The sequence below is a fragment of the Camelus bactrianus genome, chromosome 1 (genome assembly GCF_048773025.1).
Source record: "Camelus bactrianus isolate YW-2024 breed Bactrian camel chromosome 1, ASM4877302v1, whole genome shotgun sequence".
Classification (NCBI taxonomy): Eukaryota; Metazoa; Chordata; class Mammalia; order Artiodactyla; family Camelidae; genus Camelus; species Camelus bactrianus.
Genome location: NC_133539.1, coordinates 75,298,129 through 75,323,256, shown reverse-complemented (window position 1 = coordinate 75,323,256; position 25,128 = coordinate 75,298,129). Strand labels below are relative to the sequence as shown.

At 40.4% G+C, this 25,128-nt stretch overlaps 1 pseudogene; it reads left to right on the top strand.

Annotated features, from left to right (window-relative positions):
- Nucleotides 1-24,198, top strand: part of LOC105063365 (plexin-D1 pseudogene) — a 42,445-nt pseudogene extending 18,247 nt beyond the window's left edge.
- The last annotated feature ends 930 nt before the right edge of the window (nucleotides 24,199-25,128 follow it).

Below are 25,128 nucleotides of genomic sequence, written 5' to 3'. Positions count from 1 at the left end.
CACTAGAACTTTCCTTTGTCAACCTTACTGGAAGTGAGTTCTCTCTCATCTGATCTTCTACAGAGATTTAGTCCTGACTGGTTGTAATTATGTTCATTTCCCAGGGCAGCTACCACTAATATTAGTAACTATCATCTATTTTCTTGAGAACTTGCTGTGTGCTTTTACACATATTCTCATTTCATACCATGTGAAAGAGTTATTCTAATCCCCATTGTACAAATGAGGAAACTGAGACACAGGAGTATTCACACACTAGTAAGAAAGAGAACTATTAATACCAAGTCTGACTGCACCAAACAGCAGTGCTACTGTACATTTCCCAGCCTCCATGCAATTAGGCTGGGGTCATGCAACCAATGCACTGTGAGCAAAACAAATTATGAGCAGATGACAATGATGTGTGTTACGTCTGAGCTAAAGCATTTAAGAGTGTCAACCCTGGAAGCCAAGCCATTCTCCAAAACAGAGAAATCCTGGATCCATGTGATACTACATAGAAGAGAATTGTAGTGAGGACTCCTGAGACGCACTTCAAACTTTTCAAAAGCAAAAAACAAACTTTAGTTGTGTTAATCCCCTGAGACTTCAGAGATTTTTATGGGTTTATTGTTGTTCACAGCACACGTATAGAACCAGTGTCATGAGGGATTCCACAGACTGGCTTGGAGCAAAAGAAGAAGCAGGTGAACTGCAGAAGGGCTGTGACATTATTCTGCTCCAATAAAATCTTTCCCTTTCTTGCCACTCACATTAAATTTACATCCTGGATGCAACTTTAATAAATATCATGATACACCAAAGGTTGCCGTACATTGGAATTCCAGGCTTCATAACAAAGAAAGATTTTAAAGAACCACAGAATAACCTTTAGAAGAAGCACATGTTCTGTCATGTATTTCAGGTAGTTTTGACTTATTCTTGGTAGACTAAACAAGTGAATTTCCTTCTCTCAGTCCTTTTGAATTTAGTCATCTTCCTCTCCACTGTCCTACCAATGCATTAGCCAAAATGATAAATATGCTCTCATTCCAGCAGTGTTAAAGTAGGAAACAGTAAATGTGCTCACATTCCTCCCAGCAATTTCACCCTAGTAATTTACACTACTCACACAAATTCAAACATATAAACATATACACTTGTGACAGCATTCTTTATAATAGTGAAAAACTGGAGACAACCTGAATGTCCATCAACAGCAGACTGGTTATATTGTGATATTTTCCTACAAAGGAATTTATAGTCTTTAAAATGATTTTGTGCCGCTAGATTTATTGACAAGCAGACATCTATGTCAGGTTTGTGAGTGAAAATTTAAATTATAAAAATATCTGTATTGTGATTCTATTTATGCAAAACTGTCTGCCTTTGTGTGTATGTATTTTTTGTTTGTGAATAGAGAGGGCTTAAAGGATATACTCCAAAATGTTCATAGCAGTTCTGTCTTCTGAGTAGGTTTTAGAGTATCCGTCTCCTCTCTCCTATGCTTTTCTATACTGCTTCAATTGTAAAATATTCGTATAGTATATTTATAATCATAAAAATAATAAAACTGCTTTTTAATTTGGGGGAGAATGTTGAAACTGTATATTAGCTATCACCTTCCAACCCACCTAAAAGCACAAAGCTACACTAATTAAGAGCCACAGTTGGTTTTCCAGAGATCAGTCTGGAAACAGTTTCCATAAAGAGTGATGCTTGGTCATTGCTCCGACACTGTTCAATGAAAATAATGATGAGGATTTAAAAGTACATTGGAAGTTAATTTATTCCTTGATGAGTGTTCACATCAGACTCTCACATTACATATGTGAAGGTGGATTTGACTGAGAGAAGACATAAAAAGCCATTCTAATAAAAAGTTCAGATATTTAACTTCTTTTTGCAGAACTGAAATTCCCAAGGTGATCAAGGTTTTCAGTTTCTGCACAGATTTGTACATGTGGGCAGATGTTCTGGCATCATTAAGTCACTGGCTGTCAGATAAAGGAAAAATAAAAGAAATCCTAAACTGTATCTGTCAATACCCTCAAAACTATTTCAGGCAAGGTATTGTGAGATATGTTGTAAGCCTCTCTCACCTGGTTAGTAGAGATTTTGTCAAAAAGGAATTTAACAAAAGGCAGTCAAAATAAAATGTCAACTCTCCTGTTTAAAAAAAACTGCACAAAGACCAGAATTTAATAATTAAGATCCAAAGAATGGGCACATGATAGTAAACAAGAGTTGTGAGACTTCAAAATTTTAATGAATTTCTAGAACAATGCCGTTGGGACAGCGCTGTCATGGAACTATTCTACTGAAAGATACTACTAATAAAATTTGACTTTAGGGCTTGCCCATCCCTTGAACATATTAGATGCTCAATAAAAGTTTGCTGAATGATTGAATAAGTGTTATGCGTAGTTCAGAAAGAGAATAGCTATGCTGCTATAATAAATACACCCTGAAATCTCAGTGGTTAAAACAACGATTCATTTCTCTCTCAAGTCATGGTTCAATGTGGTTGAGTGACAATTCTGAAAAGCCCTCATCCAAGTACTGACTCAGGGATCTTGGAGTGTTTGCAGCTCTTCATTTGGGCCTCCAAGATTGCCACAGAAGAAGAAGAGGGGCTGGGAAATCAAAACAGTATTTTATGGATAGACCCAGAAGTGGTTCATACCATTTATACTCATATTCCTTTGGCTAGAACTCAGCCACATGTTTTTACCTTGCTGCAAGGAAAGCTGGTGTGCCTTCTATGTGCCCAGGAAGGTAAAAAGAATTTGTAAGCATGCCATATGTTGACATTTTCTATGTTAATTATTTTGATAGTAGTCTTTCTGGAACATATTATATACTACTTTGCTTTCTTAAAGACAATAAACATTACACTTTTTTTGTGCCAAGTTTATCATTGCAAGCATTACACTGTTTTTTTAAACCTACGGACCTGAAAGTTATAGTCCTTTCCTTTTTCAGTTCTCCCACATTTAGTCATTCATATCCATACTTGATAATGCCTCGTTCATTCAGCCTTTGCTTTGGTCCCCTCCACCATTAATTACCCAGTCTGAGTGCTCACCCACAGTCTCCTAGATCTCTCTGACTCCATTCTGACCTCACCAACAACTAAACCATTCCATATACTGCCACCAAATGAATCTTCCTAGAACATGCTTCAACCACAACTGAACTTTCATTGTAATATTATTTCCTCTTATCTTTCCAATTGCTACCTCAGCAATAAAGTCAGGTCCAAACTCCTTAACCTCCACAAGCTAAGGTGGCTTCTCTGATTATCTTCTTCAATATTCCATTTTAGCCAATGGTCTTGCATTCCCTTTCCCATGACGGTGCTGATTTCATCCTTCCTGTCTCAGATATCCTCAGCACCATCTACAATTATCTAATCTCTTGCATATTTCTTAACATTGTTTCACATTCTGTTGTTGTCTCACTTTCTGTATTAGTGAGGTAACATATGCTGCTGTGACTGAAAAACACCCAAATCTCAGTGGTTTAAAACAGCAGAAGTTTGTTTCTTGCTCTCATGAAGTCCAAATTGGGTGTTTCTGATTGTCACCTGGCTCCTCTCCAAGCAGGGATTCAAGCACCTAGGCTCCCTCCGTCCAGTGGTTCTGCCATCTTTAACACTTGGCTTTCAGCACTGCTGTTACAGAAAGAGAAAGCGGAGGGTCATGAATAGGGGAGTCCATGGACTAGGACTGAAACTGGCACACATCACGGCTGTTAATATTCTGTTGGCTAAAATTCATTCCCTTGACCACCTCTAAAACTGCAAGGGAGGCTTGTGGGCCCAGGAAGAAGAGAAAATGGGTTTGATAAGTAGCCATCAGTATCTGTTGAACTTGCTTGTGACTTCTTTCCTGACAAATCCAACGCTTCCTCCTCTGAACATTTCTGTTACTTTCTGGTACCGTATACACTATGGTAATTGGGTAGGGGTTTTTTTCTCTTTTAATATATTTCCTTTCCACATCAACTAAACTTTAGGGCAGAATAGCACCCCCAGCTATAAAACAGTGCCCGGCACCCTATCAGAGCTCAATACTGTTGAATGGTGAGAATGACAAGGTACGCTGAGTCATCTCCCTTCACACAACAGCCCGGCCTGCTGTGAATAGGGAGCTGCTGGCCCACACTTTGGGTTTTTCTTTCTCTTGCCTTATAGTCAAAGTTTAGCTCCTGCTTTTCATTGCCTCCAACATGCTTGCTTCTTCTAGTCAGCACTCCTTTTTCTTCTTATAACTTGCTGTCTCTAATTGCTATACAATGCTTATTAAAATCTTAGCAATGGGAAACTTTCTCCAAATAAACTCATCCGTGAACCCCAATAAAGGGAAAAATATTATAGCAGGTTCAGATTGTGGCAGGTGGGGCATTTGCTCACTTAGCAGCTGCCTGGCCCCAAGGAGACTCTCAGTAAACATAAGCTCTCCTTCTTCTTCTCTCCTTGCCTCAAATTTACTATTTGATCACTGAAAAGCACTGCAATGGACAAACTTATCTAAGATTTCTTATTCATGGCACAAACCTACTAATTTTGTCACATTCACCCTTACCCATCCCAGCAAACAAAGAAAAAAAAAGTGAGAAAGAGGAATAGGAAAGGAAAAGAATTTTGAAAGCTCTGTGAATAATAAAACTTGTAGTTGTCACAGACTTTTCAATAACATCCCTGTTTTCCCCATGGAAATTCTCCATCCCAGGTAGCTCACAAAGCCTCTTCTGCATTAAATGCCATGTGAAGACAAAGGCATATAACTGCTTCAAAGTCTCATCATAAACAAAGATGACTAGACACAAATGTTCATTCAAACAGCCTTCAATATAAGTATAAACACCTCATTCTAAAAGGAACTTAGAATGGCTGAGTCATACATTTCTAAGCAAAAATGATACTATTTTACTTGTTAAAAGTTATAGGAATCAATTCAATTATTTCTAAGATTAAGGTCAATAGGGTCAGTGAAAAGTTCCGTGTGACAAAATCAATATGACTGTATATGTTAATGTTTATAGTATTTGTAATTCTGAATTAATTTATGCTCCCCTGGGCCATCATTTTTATTGTCACCTTTGATTAAAGTGCCTTGAATTAAATGTTAACTGAATATAGTTTAAAACAAAGTTTCTTTAAGCCACACTGACCTCTAGAGACACAAAGGGATTTCAAAGATGCTCAAGTAAAACCAAAATCCACCTTCACAAAATCAGTGTGAATATAAAAAAAGGATTTATTTGGGGGCATACAGATGGACTGTCCTCTGAGCTCTTCGCTATACTCCATTGACTAAGCATACTGCATTGCATGTTATTAAATTTCACTGCAAAGACAAAAAGAGGCAAAGAGAAAGACTAGACCCAAAAAGAACATGAAAATAATTGAAGTTGTTCAAATGTATGTAATAGAAAAAGCAGTGAACTAGTCATCCAGAGATCTGAGTTCTGGTTCTGTTTCTTCTGCATACCTGTGTGACCTTGGGCAAACCACTTTCCTCCTGAAGTGAAGCCTGTCAAAGCCAGTGCCTCACCTATTCACAGGGAGATGCCAGTCAGGATCCCCACTCCAGGGTATGACCCTCATATCACAGCAGAGAAACCTGCTCTAGCCCCATGGTCCTTAGTCACTGATGGAAAGAGAAATTGAAATTTCCAGATATTATTTACAGAAGCAAAGATAGCCAATAAAGGAACTGTTAGAGCAGAATTTCTTATTTAGTATGTCTGAGGTGTGTCTCAAGAATGTGCATTTCAAATAAGTTCCCAGGTGATGCTAATACTGCTGCTGGTCCAGGGACAACACTTTGAGAGCCACTGGCCTATAGGGACAAAAATAGTACTTGAGAGTAAATGGGCTTCCCCACACCAACAAGCAGTTCTCAGACACCAGCAGTGTCTGCGAATTCAAGTCAATTCTGACACTCTCTACCCCAGAGATAGACTCAGACTCCACAGACAAAGGGCTCAGCCCCTTAAGACCACCCTCGACTTCAGCCAGTGACAAGTGCATGTTGTTAACTGTACTTCTGAGTGACTTGCTATCAGTCAGAGGTTCCCACAACCTCAGGTTCAATTAATTTGCTAGAATGGCTCACAGAACTCAGGAAACCTGTTTAATCACTATATTACTGTTTTATTATAATAGGATATTAAAGGATATGAATCAACAGCCAGATGAAGAGACAGATAAGGCAAGGTTCAAACAAAGGAGCTTCAGTCCTCGTGGAGCTTGGGGCCTGACATGCAGAAGCACTTTGATTCCCTGACGAAGAAGCTCTCCAAAGAAGGGACCAAAAAGCTGTCTTTTTCTTTTTTTTTAACAGAGGCTTCATTACATAGTTATGATTGACTAAATCACTGGGCAATGGTGATTGATTCAACCTCCAGCCCCTCTCCCCTCCCTGTAAATCAGGGGGTGGGACTGAAAGTCCCAACCCTCTAATCACCTGGTTGGTTCTTCCTGCAGTGAATCTCCATCCTTTGGAGCTTCTAAGAGTCGTTTCATTTACATAACAAAAGACACCTTTGTCCCTCTCAACACTTTGGAAATTCCAAGGATTTTGGGAGCTGTGAGCCAGAAAATGTGGACAAAGACCAAATATATATCTGAACGACCAAATATATATTTCTTACAAATCAATATTGCAGAGAGTACCTAAGAAATCGGATCAACAATCCTTGGTGACTGCTTGGATGAAGATTTTGAAGAGAAGGGAGGAGTCATGGTTCTTCTCAACTTTCTACCTTAGGCAACTAGGAGATTGTGGGGTCAGTCATCAAGGTAGGGGGGGAATACTAAGGAAGAACATATTTGATGGGGGCATAAAGTAGTGAATAAAAAGAGATCCTTTAGAGCATGTATCAGACTTGACATTCACACTGGACATCCTAATGAATTGTACAACAGGCAATTCATAAATAGTTCTGAACATGAAAAGGAAGATATGGGTTAGAAATACAGATGAGAGAAGCAATAGCACATAGATGATAATTAATGCCATGAGACCGACTATTGTTTCCCAGGGTCATTGAGTACTGTGAGAAGAGAAGAGGATAAAATCTTGAGGAACATAAAATTTAAGAAGAAAGGGAACTGGCACCACTTAAGCCAGCTGAGACTAAGAGGTAGAAGTTATGCCATTGCTACATTTCAAAAGATTGAAATAATGAAATGCCCATCTATATGGGACTGATTAAATAAATCATGACACTCTATAGTAGAATTATTTGCAGCTGTTAGAAAAAGGAATGAGTAAGTACTATAACTACTGATAGAAAAGATGTCCATTTTGTGTAATGTGCTATCATTTAGATGAAAATGTGGGTGGAGTACATATATATATTTGCTGGTATATGCACAGAATATCTCTGGAAAGATGCACAAGAAATGTGTAAACTTAGAGGGAACATAGTAGGGAACCTGGTAATACAGAGACAGAAAATCCAAGGCAGAATTTCAATCCAAAGGCCCAAATGTCCTATGAACCACCAGTAATAGGCCTATTAAGATGGAAGCATCAGAGCCTGATGCTATTAAATATTTAGACTATAAAAATAATTCTCCTTATTCTGATTTCATGATCATCCAACAAGATTCTGAAATTTTTCCCATAGAAAGAGAATTCATTCCATAAACTGTCAAAATCGACTTGACAATCATATATTTTTATGACAAATTAAGTGTTGGCATTCTACTTTAAAAATCCTTCTCTTGCAATTCTGTGAGCTGAAGGCAGTCAATATCTAGGGGTGCCATCAGTTCTGGGAGGTCACATAGAGATTCTGAGTCTACAGAGCTACCGGCCGAACCCCAGACTTGGGTAAATTAACAGAGATATATTCTGCTTTGTTAGATTTCTTGACACGCACTCAGCTGGTCTCTCCTGGCCATGCTCCAACAGCACTATGTAAAATTCAAGTTTTTAGAGGGAACAAAATTATTTATAATACTCTTCATCTTACCTTCATGGCACACACTTCACAGACTGATACTAAATCTGCCCATGAATCCCACAGGACTGTGGCCACCAACCTCTCCCAGTAGCATCCACTCCCCTCCCCAAGTTCACCAGTATCATTCCACCAAAATATTTCTTCCTACCATAAACAAAAATTATATCATATAAGGAGATGTGCACTTGCCAGGATCCACTACCAAACCATAGACTTTCTGAGGAAAGGATGTTTCATTCATTTTTGTATTCCTAAAAGACAGCACAATGCCTTGTATATCACAGGCATTCAACACAATCATGTCGAATTGGATTGGATTCCCTGCTAATATATTACCTGCCCAGATAAGGTAATTACTTAAACTACTTAAATCGAGGGGCCTTACAAAATTCTCTTTCAGGTATGACCTCTTGAAAGGGAGATATTTTTGCCCAGGTGCCTTTTGACATCCTTCAAATGTAATCATAAGTGAAGCCACTTACTCAACCTACTTATGAAATCTGCTTGGATAATATACTGTTACCTAGCAAGGTCAGAAAATGGATTTTCTATTCTAGTTAATAGAGAATCTCAACATACGTGAAATATAGATTGATATTTTCCAAATTAGAATTTGATTTTTAAAATATGTTACACTAAAATAATACCAAACAGGATGTAAATTTTCTCTGAAACTGTAAAAATATGTTTGCAAACACTGTGTAGGGAAACGAGGCATGGAGAGAGCAGAAACAGGTGGCTCAGCGAATCAGGCTCAGCCCCTCCACAACTGCAATCCACATAAGTCCCAAACAGTTCTACTTTTCCTATTTAATATGGTGGTTTTATATATGATTTCATTTTTTAAATTTTTCCACTAATTTTTTTTTAGTTTGAAACCCATTTGTTTAATAAAACAAACATAATAATCTCACAATGACTCAGATCATTATTATTATCATACATTTTTCTGCACAGTATCTGCACAAAAGCACCAGGTAATGGAGCAATGGAATAACTAGCATATTAGATAACAGAATATTTGTTGAAAATGCATTGCATACAATGTGATTCTTTAATGGCAGCTAAAAATGCCACTTCCTTTTACCTCCTTTCAGAGTGGTTACTATTTATCCTGGGTAACTTCTATTACTCTCCTGTCTTCTAACTAGCATCAATGTATAAATAATGTTCACAGTACTCTGTAGAACACAGAACCTGGAAAGTTCCCAGCCACAGTCTAAAACGGTAATCCCCCAGCAGAAAATCTCAGAGCCATGTGCCTGCAGTTAAGTATTCAAAGCCACTTGTCTTGTGCCAAAAAATATCCCCAATATGGAAACTCCAGATATCTAAGTATTAAAGAATATACTTTTTAAAAAATTTTATCTTTTTAAAAAATTTTATCATATTCAAATAGATCTTCTAACTCCAGAGAACTAACTGCAAACCTTAAGATGTAAAGGACTGCTTTTTCATGGATGAAAAGAAGTCCAATCTCTTCTCACTGGAGAGGAAGAAAATCTCAGCACACTAAAGCAGAAAATGAAAGAGGAACCATCACTTGGGAAGAGATGATAGTGGAATGCGGAAAGAGGCAGAGATCTAAGAAATCAGATCAGCTGTATCTTAATGACCAAGATTCCAAAGTTAATCTAGACACATATTTCTGAACTTATCTTCAATAGGATTTTATCTCTGCTCCTCTTTATTTTAACTCAACTGGAGCAATATTGTTAGAACATAACAGTCTGATATGATAAACTACATTTTAACTTTATCATTATACACTGTTGGAGAAGATTTGCTTTTCTGCTTTAGTCACATTCAAATAAGTGCCCATACAATTTAATACACTGTAAATATTTCAGATCAAAACCTTACCCAAATAATCCTTACACAACTGGGAAGAGAGAACCGTCCCTGAGCCATGCTGTGCATATTTCAGATACCTTGATAGAATCTTAATGGCCTGTTAATTAGAGCACAGGTTAAACGGCCCCACCACCTGCTCTACATCAATATTAATATTCTGATAAACTGTTTAAAGAGAGAGAAATGTCACCATCATCCTACACCAACTCGAGCTTTCAGAATGAAAGACTGAGGCCAGTTTTCATCTATTTCTATACTATATTCACAGTCACAGATTTGAGCAACTTGAATCTAAACATAAGCATTAATCACTGGCTCCCAGCATTAAAATATTAAGTCTTGCTTTTTTTAAATCAAATCTTTGAATATTTTTTTTCAGATTCCTCAGTATACATGTCATAGCAAAAATTCCACTGTGCTGGAATTGACTGACTGTCAACATTTAATGATGAAGTGCCCACTACGCACAAGGCTCTGGGTCTCAACAGTGATCAAGAGAAACACCATCTCAGCCATCATATTGCTTACGATGTAAGTCCTGGGTTCTAGTCTCAAATCTACCACTGAATTTGAAGGTCGTGACATGATCTTGGACAAGTCATTTAATCTGTCAGCCTCTTTTTTCTCACCTATAAAATATAGAAGTTAACCAGGTCTTTTCGAGCACTAAATTACTATGAATATTCATGCTTCTGCCACTGCTGGGTTCTGCATCACAGGAAGCAGATTGAAATTTTCATTATCCAAACACCAACTTGACAGTGTAAAGTTTACTGACCTGTGCCTTCCATGAACATACAGGTAAACTATCTCTGGTTTCAATCTTCAAACTTTCACCTGAGATAAGATTTTTGGGTCTTTGAATGCTATTGGGAAAGACATCATACTTAACACACACAATATTAACAACATTTAAGAACTTCCTTTTATAAGCTGAGAAGCTATAATAGAGGAAACTAATAATTTATAATTCTGAAAGACTAATTCGTGTCTTCAGCTATGAACATGAGCACACATTGTCCCTTCATCCACAAATGATTCCATCTGGATATCTGTGCTGCTACTAATTTATCAAAAGGTCAAATGGATTTAAACTTCAAAAAAAGGGTGTAGATTTACTCCCTGCACACCTCCTTGATAGTTTAATTAGTATTTATACTTACTCAGCGTAATGTATTTAGTGGGACTGAGAATTCAGAATTAGGAGCTATGATCTAAAATCTAAAGTTTCTGAATCTGATTAAAAGTCATAGAATTCCAAATCTAAAGGAAATTCAAGTCTAACTCCCTCACTTTAAAGGTTATATACATATACATACACACATATACATAAAAATGTAACCCAGGGAATTAACTGATTGTCCTAATATCCTATAGCTGGCAAGTGACAATGAGGACCTGAGGAGCCCAGACATTTCTAGCTCTTTCCACTGAAGGAAATGAATCCTTCACTATATTCAGGTGACAAGATTATCTCCAAAATTCTTTCTAGTCTATATTTCAAGGCTCCTTGGAGATGGTTGAAATCTTCCATTTTCTGAGTGGAACTGGGAGGTGCACTCTATCAATCTGAGTTCTTAGCTGCAAATAACAAAAGGCTTTAGCTGATTTAGAAGGAAAAAAATATTTAAGATTTCTGAATAGTTTCCAGAATCACCAGAAAAGGTGGAGAAACAGGATAGGAAAACACACAGAAATAAAGGAAGTTTGGCAGCAGCCAGGACCAAAACAAAAATTAAGTCATAGACCAGACTGGTGGGGTCACCAACATAGCAGCCACTGCACCCAGCACCCTGCGTGTTTCTGCCCCTGCTGCCTTGCCCCTAGACTGGATTCTGTCCTGGCCTTGGTTGTCTGCTTCAAGAGCCAAAGAATGTTAAGGTGAAGCCCTAAACTAATCCCTAGCTACATGAAAGGTTGAAGAACATGCATCTGACCTTTTCAGCTTCTACCATGGAAGGCAAGCTTTGCCACAGGACTTCCCCAAATATAGGAAGGAGTCTAGATCCAGGGAAGCTAGCCAGCTGGCCAGCTGGCCAGCTAGACAGACAGATAGACAAATAAACCCTTGTTCACAACAAGTAATATCTTTGAGAAAGTTAAAGAAATGCATCCATGCCTACATAAATTAAACCCCTCTAAAAGTGACTGAAAATGATCCCTATACAGTATTCCAACCAATCTCAAGAATTTAATAATAGTGTAGAAGCCAGTTTTAGCATGATACATACAATGTATCTAGAAGGATCCACACTATAATGTTTATGCTATTAGCTTTGGGTGGTGGAAAATGAGTAATTTTGAAAATTTTACACTTAGCTAGAGTTTCTAAATTTTTCTGCCACTTATATGTGTTACGTGTGTAATAATTTTTTACCAAAACAATAATGAAGGGAAGAGCTTTCTAATTCAACTGGGAATTTTACATGATTCCAGACACTTTAACAATACATGATGTTTTCTAAGAAAGTAAATATAGCTTTTTATGACATTCACACACACAAAACCCTTTTAAATGCTAATTTTATTTTTGCAGTTATTTTAGAAACTTAAAGATTCACATTTTCCCACAAATAATTTCCTCAAAGAGTAGAATCTTTCCAATTATTTTTAAAAGGAGGGGGTTCTGATTAAGAGGGGGTTTAGCTTGTCAAAATACACTGTATTTTCCTCTTTACCAATTTATACGTCTCCCTTCCTGAAAGCTTTATTGCCCTCAATTGCTGTTGTCGGTAGCTTTCTACTGCTCTTGCTCCTGGAGGGTTAATTTGTAACATTTGGATGTCTTAGCACTCTTTCCTTCTTTTTCCCAAATACCCAAGCCCTCCACCCCTTAATTTTGCTAGTTGATTCTGTGCCCAGGCACTATTTACAGCTGGAAAGAATCCCAGATTCAGACAGCTGGTCTGGTCCTGTGATCTATAATTGCGTTCAGTTTTATCACGTATGACCCTAGACCACAAACACATTAAGGGCATCTATGCAAACTAAGTTTAATAAACATGAAGCACGTGTGCACATAGGTCCTATACTGTCAAGTCTGCATTCCACACTTTAAGGAAGAGAGGACTTACAGTACAGCTAAGAGTATCTTTGGCATCTATTCATGCAGGGATAAAGCCTCCCCTCCAGGCAGGTAGGCTTCTAGCACCCTGTGAGCAGACTGCTGTGGCTATCTCATTCCTTTTAATTCCCTGGTAAACTTCTCACCAGCCTGCTGGTGTCTTGTTTATTCCAACTAGGAGCACAGCAGTCAGACTAGCAGCATCATTAGCCTTCCCTGTTTATTTGCTGTTTCTGACAAATAATTGAGGGCATCAGGTTTCCCACTCCCCTCTCCAAACTGAGTCAGCTGCCTCCAGTAGCTAGGTGCCTTTTTTTCATGGCTTGCCCCACCCTGACCAAACTATCACATGATGGAACTGAGGGAGGTGGGATGGAAGCAGCCTAGGTCAATACAGCACAGATTCATTGCTTGCACCCAAAGTTCAGCAGCTCTTGTAAACTAAACACATCAATTTGTTGCATACCCTTAGTCAATTTTCAGATTTCTGTAATGGTTGTTTTTGGCAGTGTTATCCAGTTTTATCACTGTTTTATGGGAAGAGGATTTGCTATGCTCTTCACTCTACCACTCCCAATCTCTAGATATTAACTGAAAAAAAGAAAAGAAAAGAAAAGAAAAGAAAAGAGCCATTACCACATTGCAACCGTACTCTTATTAGTGAAAAGAGAGGCAGAGAAGCTTCTAGAAATGTTCACTCTGCATAGGTGGGATGGGACTGGATGGAGTGGGAATTAACAACAATTTTGTTTCTTGTTCCCTTCAAGCGTATTTATTGTCTACATTTCTCAATATCTCAGTAGCAAAAGAGTATTATTGCCTAAGCCTATATTTTACAGAATAAAATGATCCATCCATCAAGATGCAAATTGCCATAGCAATTGCATACAGTAAAAAAAAAAAATCTATTATCGTTGTCCAGGGACCATATCAATTCACTTTAAATATTTATGAAGTTTTTTTTTACTTTATAAATCTATAAACCTGTTATAAGTTTCCATAGCTCTTCTTTCTCTGACTAGGAGGCTGAATCATTGAAAATAACTCCTACTTATAATATAGTCCAGCTAAAGGTGATAAATGTAATAGTTTATTATTGACTTTTGGGCTGTTAAGGTACAAAGTTACTCAATTTTTCCATGTTTTCTTTTACCTGCACATGCCCATAAACACAACGCCAAGATATTCTTTATTTCAGAGGCTACATACAAACTGGTAACCTCTGGCTGAAAAATAGGTTTTATTTAGCTCTTATTATACCTTTTAAAATATTGAGCTAATAATTAAAATTCACATATGTCAGATAAAATTATGAGTACCTGCTTCTTTTTGAAAAAAAAAAAAAAAAAAGACCTGGTGATACCACACCTAATAATGTCTGCCCTTTTTATAAAAACAAGCAATCTCCAATATGTTACAATCCTCACCTGTCCCTATAGTTTTCCTAACACTGAGAACCAAAGTCAGCTACCATCAATCATTTCACTTGCATTATTTTTCTTTTTTATGATAGAGAATGTTTTTTAAATGCCTTAATTAAAAATGGGAAGAAAAATAGAAACTAAGAGGACTATTTGATTATCCTTCACCCAGCTCTCTTCACTTAATGCTCCCTGTCTTTCTGTTCCTAGATTAAAACCAAACAGTCACTTAAAATAAAAATAATTCAAGATTGTAGGATTCTTGCTTATCAAGTTGGCCGATGCCAGAAGGTAATCCAGAAGCTGTTCAAAAATCAACTGATTGCATAGTGTAGTGGTTACATGCCCAGAATCTAGAGCCAGATTACTTGGGTTCAGATCACTATGGATTTTGTGATCTTAGGCAAATTAATGTCTCTGAGATTCAGTTGTCCTGCCTATAAAATGGAAATAATGATAGCATTCATCTTGTAACTTGAAGATGAAATTAAGTGCTCAGAACTGTGCCTAGTAAGTAGTAAATGCTATAAACATGTCTGCTATTGTTATTACAGAAAAGCAACTGCCACTATAAACACTTTGACATTGTCCAGTGTCAATGGAATTGACAATCATGCTTTGTAAAAATACTTTATCTCCAGGATATATATAAATGCTTTTATAAAATTATGTCTATGCAATAAAAATTAAATAGAGAACAAAGCAATTATCTAATAAATTTAACTAATGCAGACACTTAATTTGCCCAGATAAATCAGGTCCTAATTTTTTTAACCTTTCAAAGCAACTAATAGAGATTGGGTCCTGAAATGTCTAAATATTTGCATCAACTCTCTGAATTACTCACTTTGCATACATATTCCTAATTTTTTAAGTAACTTGTTTAAAAATAATAACAACTATGTCTTCAACAAATATTCCCCTTATGGTTCTATAAACATTGATATCCCATCTAAATACCAGTCCCTTGAGCTCCCTACTCTGCTTCTGACTTTTTCCTTTCCAAAATGAAGTGTCTACAACTAAATTTCCTTTCCATTGTCCCCCACACTTCTGCTTAGATGGTTAGGGCGTTACGGCAAGGTTGGGGTGTGATGTGAGGCAATAAAAGGAAAGAAAATAAAACATCTACCTAATGCAAAAGAATGCACAAAGCATCACTTATAGTTTTACAAAGAAAATGCCGTAGACAGCTGTTAGATTCCAACATATGTCTTCCATAAATGCAGTAAGGAGAAGATACATGGGTATGAATACCATTGAATAGCACACAATGAGCCTTAATTGTCTGTCTTGGAAGTAACCTACAGGCTGAAACATTGCCCAGCAAGACAAGGAGATCCTTGCACTTCAGCCTTAGCTAGAACATGAAATCTGTAGTCCCAGAAAGGACCCTTCCTAGGCCAGTCTGGTTCCCAAAGGCTCTACTTTCAACTCTAGGGTAATTTATGATATCTACTCAAGACTCCCAGGGCAAAGCAAGATATTATGTTGATGGATTTGATCAATCAAGTCAAAATAGCTACCTTAAAATATAAAAGTTTTTTTTTTAATTACCAAATAATATGTGCTACACACATTCCTCACCTTTACCCCAATCCTGGGACTCAGGGATAGTGGGTCAGCTTCAAGAATATGTCCCATATGACAAGGAATTTTTTTTTTCTTGAAAGTTTAATTGTTCTTAGAAAATTATCAACTTGGATGTTCTAGATGTTCCCAGAGAAATAGAGAGGATGCTACAAAGGGCCAGTCTCAAATTTTAAATGGGGCCACTGAAGAAGACATTAATAGAACAATGAACACCAGGTTCTGACTTACAATAAGTATTATAACAAGTCCAGAGGTCAAATCTGGAGCTAACTTTTCCTACCCTGTCTTGTCCAACAGCTCCTTCCTGCTTCCAAACTCACTTTGCCCTCACTAAATTCATTCTTTCATAAAACTGAACTGAGCACTGCCAGGTTAAACAATTTAGATCAACTGGAAAAAAGACAAAATATATTTTTCTACAAAGAGTTCACGTAGAAAATCAACCTACCCAAAACATTAAAAAACACAGACAAACAACATATATGCACGAGCAGAGGGATATAAGGGTCCCATGTGTTTTGGACCAGTGCAAGCTTTGGACCAAGCAAGACTGAGAAAAAAGAACAATAGACTGAAAGCTCAAAGACTGGGCTGTAATCCTGAACTCTGACACAACACGTTACTACCTGTGTAACACTTCACAGAACCCTGCACTATTGCAGAAAAACGTGTTACAGCTCAGTTGTGACAGCAGCCTGGATCCAGGCGAGAGACCAAGCAGCACTCGGAGAGTTGGAGAACTCAGGTTTTTTACGCCAGTGGGCCCAGAGAAGTTAACACTCCAAGCTCTGGACCCCGTCTGTAGGTTTACATAGGCTTTTATAGGCTGCCAGTTTACATTTTGCAACATCATATGTAAATAAGGTATAACAAAAGTTGACTAATTAGGAACAAGTTTTGTAGAAATGGACCAATCAGGAGGGAGAGAAATAACCAATCAGGAGTGAGCTCCATGCAAATGAAGTACTACAAATGGACAAATCAGGAGTGAGGGAAATGGACCAATCAGGAGTGAAGGAAATAACCAATCAGGAGTGATCTCAGGGAACCTATAGAATTTTAAGGGTAAGTTCCACTTTCCTAGAAGTAAGCCATTTCAGAGGCAAAAAGTGAGATAACGTCGCTGGGCCAGGGAACCGGATGGTGCTGGCAGGAGAGTAGTGGCCCTGGCAGGAGAGTAGTGGCCCTGCCTGGGGGTCCTGCCGGTCTTTTTTATGGGGCTTCCCACCTCACACCTTTCTGGCACCAATAAGTAAAATGAACAGATTAGATCAAAAAGTTCCCTCTCAGCTCTATCTAGAAATTAATATAAAGAATACCAAAGACTTTTCAAAAGGCTTGCTGCTGTATTCCATAATGGTATGGTTTAAATTATTAGGAAAACCCTGAGCTTTTCCATTCAGTGGTATTTATTATAACAGGCTTTGTCCAAGGTGTCATAAACTGAGCATTTAAATATATGCGGAATGTAAAGAACCAATTTGTATAAAATGGAATTAAACGTGGAAACTTCTTAGGGGCTTATCCTGAGAAAGTAGATGGTATGTTTAAAACTACAAATCTCCAAAAAAAAAAAAAAAATACACAAACACACATTTTACACACAATTATAGAAGACTCACCGACCCTTAGACAGATTGGATTTTGAGAAAAACTGTCATCTGAACATAAGAAGTTAAGGGAGGTTGGGCTAATAAGGGCTGGGCAACTTGGAAGAAGGGAATCCATGTGATAATGTGTTTAATTAACAGCTACTTTATAGTATAAAACAGCTTGGTATTAGAAGTCTTCAATTAGAAAGCAAATACAGCATTTTTAGTCACATTTAAACTTTTGAAAACACGAACAGTGTATTTTCATTCATTCATTCCGAAAAGGAAATGCTGTTCGTTTTCATTCAAAGACCAGTTTCCTTTTCATTCTCAAAAAAAAAAAAAAAAAAAAAAAAACCCAAAAAACAAACAGACAAAAAGCATGATGAGATGCCCTCTTCTGTTTCAAAACTGTTAATGCAGGGTTTTTTGAATTCTAGCAATTTGGAGGATTTCATATTAAACTGTGAACGCAGCAGGATTTTAAAATCCTAAAGCACTCCATTGACCTCCAGCAATCGGAATATATCCTTGTGCAGCAGAAGTTCCTCTTGGCCAATTAAAAAGTCCTCATTTCTCTCTCTGTATAATAGCACACCCTGCTCCTGGCTGAGAAGAAAATAAAATTAACCTTGGGCTGGCAGCCGTGTGCCTGATTTCCCTGGGTGAGTGAATGAGCTCACCAAATGTATAAATAATGTGTCCAAGTCCCCTTGTTGCTCAGTTTTGGGTTTTTTTTTGTTTTTGTTTTTGTTTTTTTTAATATTCATTGCCCAGAGCCTTGAGCACAATTTCAAACTGTTAATGTGTTAAATACTTTCACCAGGGTTTGATTCTAGTTGCTGAAAAACCAGTAACAGTAAACCCAGAAAGATGGCCCAAACTTCCTGTTTTTTGTTGGCAGAATTTTGCTCTGCAACTTGCAAAGTTTGACAAATTATGCAAAGAAACAAATGTAAAAGGACAGTTTAGAGATACACATCGAGGTGGAGCACAGTTGTTTTAGTGAAACTACCACTGGGCAGCTGCCAGTAGCATCTGGGCAGGAAGGAAATGCAAATTAAAAGGAAAAATTAGGCCATTTTAGAGCAAAGCGATTTTTCAGCAGAAGCTCAGTGCTAACACTAAAGAATAAAGAAGGTATTATGTAGTTTTAAATTGAATTGATTGATTCCTTTCCTCAGTTCTTCTAAACTGCCTCTTTTCCTCTTCCCTGGAGGCACTGAGGGGTTGTGATAAGGGCAGCGGCTGTTCTCATCTCTGATACTTCGCACAACCTTTTTTCATCTCATTCAACCACAGAAAGTGAGTTTGTCCTTCTCTAAGATGTGTACCCTTTGACTGAAATCAAAGCTATTCGCTTTTTTTTTTTTTTTTTTTTTTTTGTCTTTCAATCATCTTCAGAACTAAACAAATAACTCCAACCTAGAAAATGAGACTTTGGAATCAGAACTGAATTTTAGACACTCTCTGCTTCTCACCAGTCCTTTGAATTTGAGATTCCTCAGCCATGAGATTCAGAAGTGTTCCCACTACACTATCAAGTGGCTGTTAAGGTAAAAGTGAGATAATATATGGAAATGCACTTTAATGCTATCCTTTGCCTTTATTTATTAACTCATTTAATCCTCACAACAGCTTGATAAAGTAAAGACTATTTTATCCCTATGTTACAGGTAAGGAAACTGAAATAGAGGAATTAAGTAACTTGCCTAAGGCCTCCCAGCTCCTGACGTCAGGACCTCTGACACTCAGACCCAGGGAGTCTGGTTCCGGGGCTCCAGGACTTGCAGCACCACACACTACCGTCCAGGACAGGCGTCAAGTGTGGCTATTCATTCATTTATCCATCAGATATTTACTGATCATCCACCATGAACTGCATACACTTTGATTATGACTAAAAATGATCAAATCAATGAGATTTTTATTACTTTTCATTTTCACTTTCTTCACCCTACAGGAAATGTACAGAACACAGTGTAAGAAGAAGAAAGAAAAGAAGACTCCAAACCCACCATTGAGACACTTTTCAAAATAGTCTCATTGAAACTTAAGGTGCTACAGTTCAGAGGAGAGGACTCCTCTGTGGTGGAGGCTCAGTGACCACGGGCAAGAGGGCTTGGAGGTGGGGGAGGCAGCCATGCACAGCGGACAGCGTGCACCTCCACAGGCAGGTGCAGAGCGGGCAGTGTCGCAAAAGCAGAGGCAAGCTAAATCGGGACCAGGATTTTCAGCTCACTGAATAGCAGAGTCACGCAGGAAACCCCAAAGCCCCAAACACTTAATCCTCAGCCTTCCTCACTAGTTTGCTGTGAGTCTGTAGGAGACAACATCTGTGAACACACTTGCTGGACTGTAAAGTGCTCTACCCCGTTAGATGCAACGACCAAGTGACCACAGTGAGTGGCCCCCACCTCAACCAGGACTCCAAAATGGGTCCTCTCTATAGGAGACACAGACACAATACTTAGTTTTTAAAATTAGGGAAGGGAGGATTCAAATCCCAGAATTCACTTATAATCCTCTAGAAAAAAAATCATCATTACATAAATGATAATTAATAGTTTTAATACTAATAAGGCTTTCTCTTCCAAAGCAATGGTCTCAAGAACTTCAAATAAGTTTAACTTCATTAGCCAACTTTCCCTGTAGTAAGCTGTCATTGCTATTATTCACCCTATTTTTAAGAAAGGGAATTTTTAAATAAAAATTTAAAAGAATGAACAGGACTGTGATATTGTGATATAATAAGAAATATGTATTTGGACTTCATCCCTGGTTCCTGGCACAGAGCTCCTAAAACCCTTATTTCCTGAGTGGCTGGGGTAAGAGGAGAGTCTTTTGTTATTCATAATAATCTTCTTTCAACCCTACCTGAGTTTATGCTTAATGAAGTGACTCTTGGTGGACACAAATAGCTCTAGGATGGGGCTGGATGACACAGTAACCAATCCCAATCATGTGATTGGAAGGTTGGACTTTTCAGCCCCATCCCTGACCTCCAAGGCAGGGAGAGGGGCTGGAAATTGAACCCATGGCCAATGATTTAATCAATTGTGCCTACATAATGGAATCTCCATAAAAACTCAAAACAGGGTTCACAGAGCTTCCAAGTTGGTGACTGCATTCATGTGCCAGGAAGGTGGCACACCCCAAACTCCATGGGAACAGAAGCTCCCACACCCTTCCTAACCTCACCATTGGTATCTCTTCATCTGGGTGTCATTTGCATCCTTTATAATATCCTTTATAATAAACCAGTAATAGTGAGTAAAGTGTTTTCCTCAGTCCTGTGAGCTGTTATAGCAAATTACTGAACCTGAAGAGGGGCTCTGGGGAATCTCCAATGTGTAGCCAAGTCAGAGAGAAGTGTGGTTTACCTGGGGACCCACTACTTGCAATTGGCTTTTGAAGTGAGGGGCAGCCTTATGGGACTGAATCCTTAACCTCCGGGGTCTGTAACTCTGGGTAGTGTCAAAATTGTATTAAATTGTTGGACTCCACATAGAATTAGAGAATTGCTTAGTGTGGAAAACCTACATATTTGGTGTCTGAATTGTTGACAGTAAAAACAGATAATAGCAGGGATATTTTAGCATTTCTACAGGAAGCCAAACCATGTCACCTGCCAGGAATAAGACTGCTCTATCTGGGAACATGCACACTTTCCACTTTCTTCACTTGGCAATGTTGATTCCTTTTTGAAAATGCTGGCCAAGTGTGGGCTCTTTCCTCTTCCATAATCTGCCCCTTCTGATACATATTAACAGTATTAACTTAGAAAGTGCAACATCCCTCTCTCGGCATACTCTGCCCCTCTTCTAGGACACCTGGAGAGAGGAGGCTCTTGGAGCTCATTGTTGTCAATCAGTTCTCTATCTCACACATACACACACACACACGTGCGTGCAGCACGTGAGTGTATATACACCATCCTGCCCTTGAACGAGCTGGTAACCCTCAAAGGTTAACGGATAACCTTTAACAGGTGGAATGGGTAAAAGACTCACTAAATTCACAGAAGCCAGTCAAGAAGTCCAAGGGTAACCCTGGGCCCATAAGTTTAGACATTTACTCAAAACAGCACATTCAAAATCACCTCAGAAAGGTGAAAGTGTAGACAGAAATAACTATAAATATTTTTCATCAGTAAAGTAAGGGCTGAAAGTGTGTGTGATTACAAAATGGAGAAGAACGGTGAGGTTTCATCATCAGGGGTGCTTTTCTGCCGAGTAGGTCTATCATTTAAGAAGTAGATGGACCATCGACGCCATCACCGGCAAGGCCCGCTACACGCTCAGCGAGGAGTGGCTGCTGCGCGAGAACATCAAGGCCAAACCCCACAACCTCAACGTGTCCTTCTAGGGCTGCGGCATGGGCGCGCTGAGTGTGCAAGCCATGGACACGGACACGCTGATGCAGGTGAAGGAGAAGATTCTGGAAGTCTTCTCCAAGAACGTGCCCTACTCCTAGTGGCCGCGTGCCGAGGACGTCGAGCTGGAGTGGTTCGCCTCCAGCATGCAGAGCTACATCCTGCGGGACATGGACGACACCTCAGTGGTGGAGGATGGCGGCAAGAAGCTCAACACGCTGGCCCACTGCAAGATCCCTGAAGGTGCCTCCCTGTCCATGAGCCTCACAGACAAGAAGGACAACATGCTGGGCCGAGTGAGAGACTTGGACGCAGAGCAGTATTTCCATTTGGTGCTGCCCACGGATGAGCTAGCAGAACCCAAGAAGTCCCACTGGCAGAGCCACTGCAAGAAGGTGCTCCTGGAGATCTATCTGCTGTCCACCAAGGGCACACTGCACAAGTTTCTAGATGACCTGTTCAAGGCCATTCTGAGCATCCGTGAAGACAAGCCTCTACTGGTCGTCAAGTATTTCTTTGACTTTCTGGAGGAGCAAGCCGAGAAGAGGGGGATCTCAGACCCCCGACACCCTGCACATCTGGAAGACCAACAGCCTTCCTCTCTGGTTCTGGGTGAACATCCTGAAGAACCCTGAGTTCGTCTTCGACATCGACAAGACGCACCAGATCGACCCCTGCCTGGTCATCGCACAGGCCTTCATCGACGTCTCCTCCATCTCCGACCTGCAGCTGGGCAAGGATTTGCCAACCAACAAGCTCCTCTACGCCAAGGGGATTCCCGAGTACCAGAAAATCGTGCAGCGCTACTACAAACAGATCCACGACATGACCCCTGCTCAGCGAGCGGGAGATGAACGCGCACCTGGCCGAGGAGTTGCGGAAATACCAGAATGAGTTCAACACCAACGTGGCCATGGCAGAGATTTATAAATACGCCAAGAGGTATCACCCACAGATCATGACCACCCTGGAGGCGAACCCCACGGCCCGGAGGACGCAGCTGCAGCACAAGTTCGAGCAGGTGGTGGCCCTGATGGAGGACAACATCTACCGGTGCTACAGCAAGGCCTGAGCCTGAGGCAGCGGGGCAGAGGCCGAGGGGCGCCACCCTCCGCTTCTCTCTGCTCCCAGTGCCTCTGACTCCGGCTGGGGAATGACTGAGAAGAGGCGGCCGGGGTGGGGGACGATGGGCCTCTCTGAGCCAGGCGGAGGAGCCCCCGGCCCTGGCCCCTCAGGCACCGTCCCTCCCACCTTCCCCCCGACCCGGGCTCTGGGACGGGAACTCGAACCCTGCAGCCCATCCCGGCTGAGGCTCCTGCCGGCCATGCAGCACAGCCTGGAAGGCGCCCCCACTCCCCCCGCCACGGCCGAGGGCCCTGCCCCACGCAGTCCAGCGCCAGCGAACCAACCCGCGGGCCACGGGCCGCCTGGCCCACAGGCCGCAGCCGGAAGCACTACCTCATCCAACCTGGCGGAGGGAGTCCCCCTGAACCAGCCCTCGGTTGGTTTCTGCTTCAGCCACTGAAACATTGTTCCCGTCTCCCCTCACCCGGAGAGTTCTTGACTACGCACGGGTTCAAGCAGTGTCATATTTTGGTTGCTTGAGCAGCTGCTGGTGGCGGGGGCCGCGCCCACTGCCCGCGGGAAGGCTCCAAGGCCGCCGCACGAGCTGGGCGGGCCGACGATCCTGGCCTCGAGAGGGGAGGCTGCGCTGTACCAAGGCTGTAGCTGGGCTACTTGATCTTGCTGGAAGTGTTTCTAAAGATAGCATCTTTAGAATGTTGTTGTTGTTGTTGTTGTTGTTGTTGTTGTTGTTGTTGTTGTTGTTGTTGTTGTTGTTGTTGTTTAAAGCTTTTATATTAAAAAACTTACCACTCGCCAACTGTGAATAGCTGCCGCTCGCGCAGAGGACCCGGGGAGAGGTCCCCAGGGGCTCCCAGCGCAACACTGGAAACGACTGCTCCAGGGACCGGCAGACCTGGCAGAGACCCCCGCGACGCCCTGAGAAAGTTGCCCTTCCTGAGCTGTCAGAAGCTCCGTCTGTGAAGACCCGGCCGCTGGCGCAGACCCACCCGGCACCAGACAGTCTCGGGGCTGCGCGGGAGGGGGAGGCTGGGACGCTCTGGAACCTTCTTTATAATAAAAGCCTGACTGGAAAACCTAAAAAAAAAAGAAAGAAAGAAAGAAAGAAGTAGAAGGATAATGGAAAGCATCCATGACACTGTCATGCCTGGAAACCTTTCAAATTCAGCTTTGGATAGACGTCTAGGGTTGAGAAGGCGACTCAACATATCAAAAGGGATTTAGGTCTCATCTGGAAAAGCACCTCAAAGCAGAAAGCAGTTAACACACTGGTTACCAAGGCTTAACAAGGGAAGATGTAAATTATGTAGATTTTCCAAACAGACCTTCCCCTGAAGGCAGAAGAACTAATTAAATGACATAGGATCACAGATTCTTGGAAAATGTTTTAGAGATGTAGATCCTTGCTCCATTCCACGTGATCCTGTACCTTTTGACTGAGATTTTCCAGTATGCAGAAGGCTACTACCAAGGCACTCTTACACTTTTAAATGTTAATTTGAAAGAAAAAAGTTTCTTTTCACTTTGGCATGAAATCAGCCTCCATATAACTCATATTTACTGATCTGAGGACTTCTGGATTAGCGAGAATAATTCTCCGTGGCAGTTCTTGAGAAATGAAGAGAGTCGTCAGTCCCTGCTCTTCTCTAGATTAAATAGCTGCAGTACCCTTTGAAATTCAGATGGCATGGTTTCCAGGGTCTCTCAAAACACTAGGGGCTGTGTTTTGACATCAAACTTCAGTGTTCCTAAGGATCACCTGGAATGCTTGTTAAAGGTGAAATGAAGCCTGCCAGCCCCAGCCCCAGCCCCACCCCATGTTCTTGTACCAGAGCAGGACCCTGTGGGGCCTTCCTGGGACAGACCCCTCCCCCATAACCTCTGCTGTATGTCCTCTCTGATCTGCTATAGGTCCTCTCTAATAATAGTATCTCATGTATATTTCCTGAGTTTTTCAGATGCTAAAAACCACCACCTAAGGGAAGAAATGGACTACTTAAAGACTGAGAGCAAGTAGCTCCCAGACCCTCTGGCACCTAAGGGTTGACAGTGTTGACCACCCTGTTACCTCAACATCAACCGATCAGAGAATTGTGCACGAGCTGATTGCTACCCTGTGACAACCGCCATTACCTGGCCTTTAAATAGGCTTTGCTGAAACCCTTTGGGGAGTTCGGGGTTTTC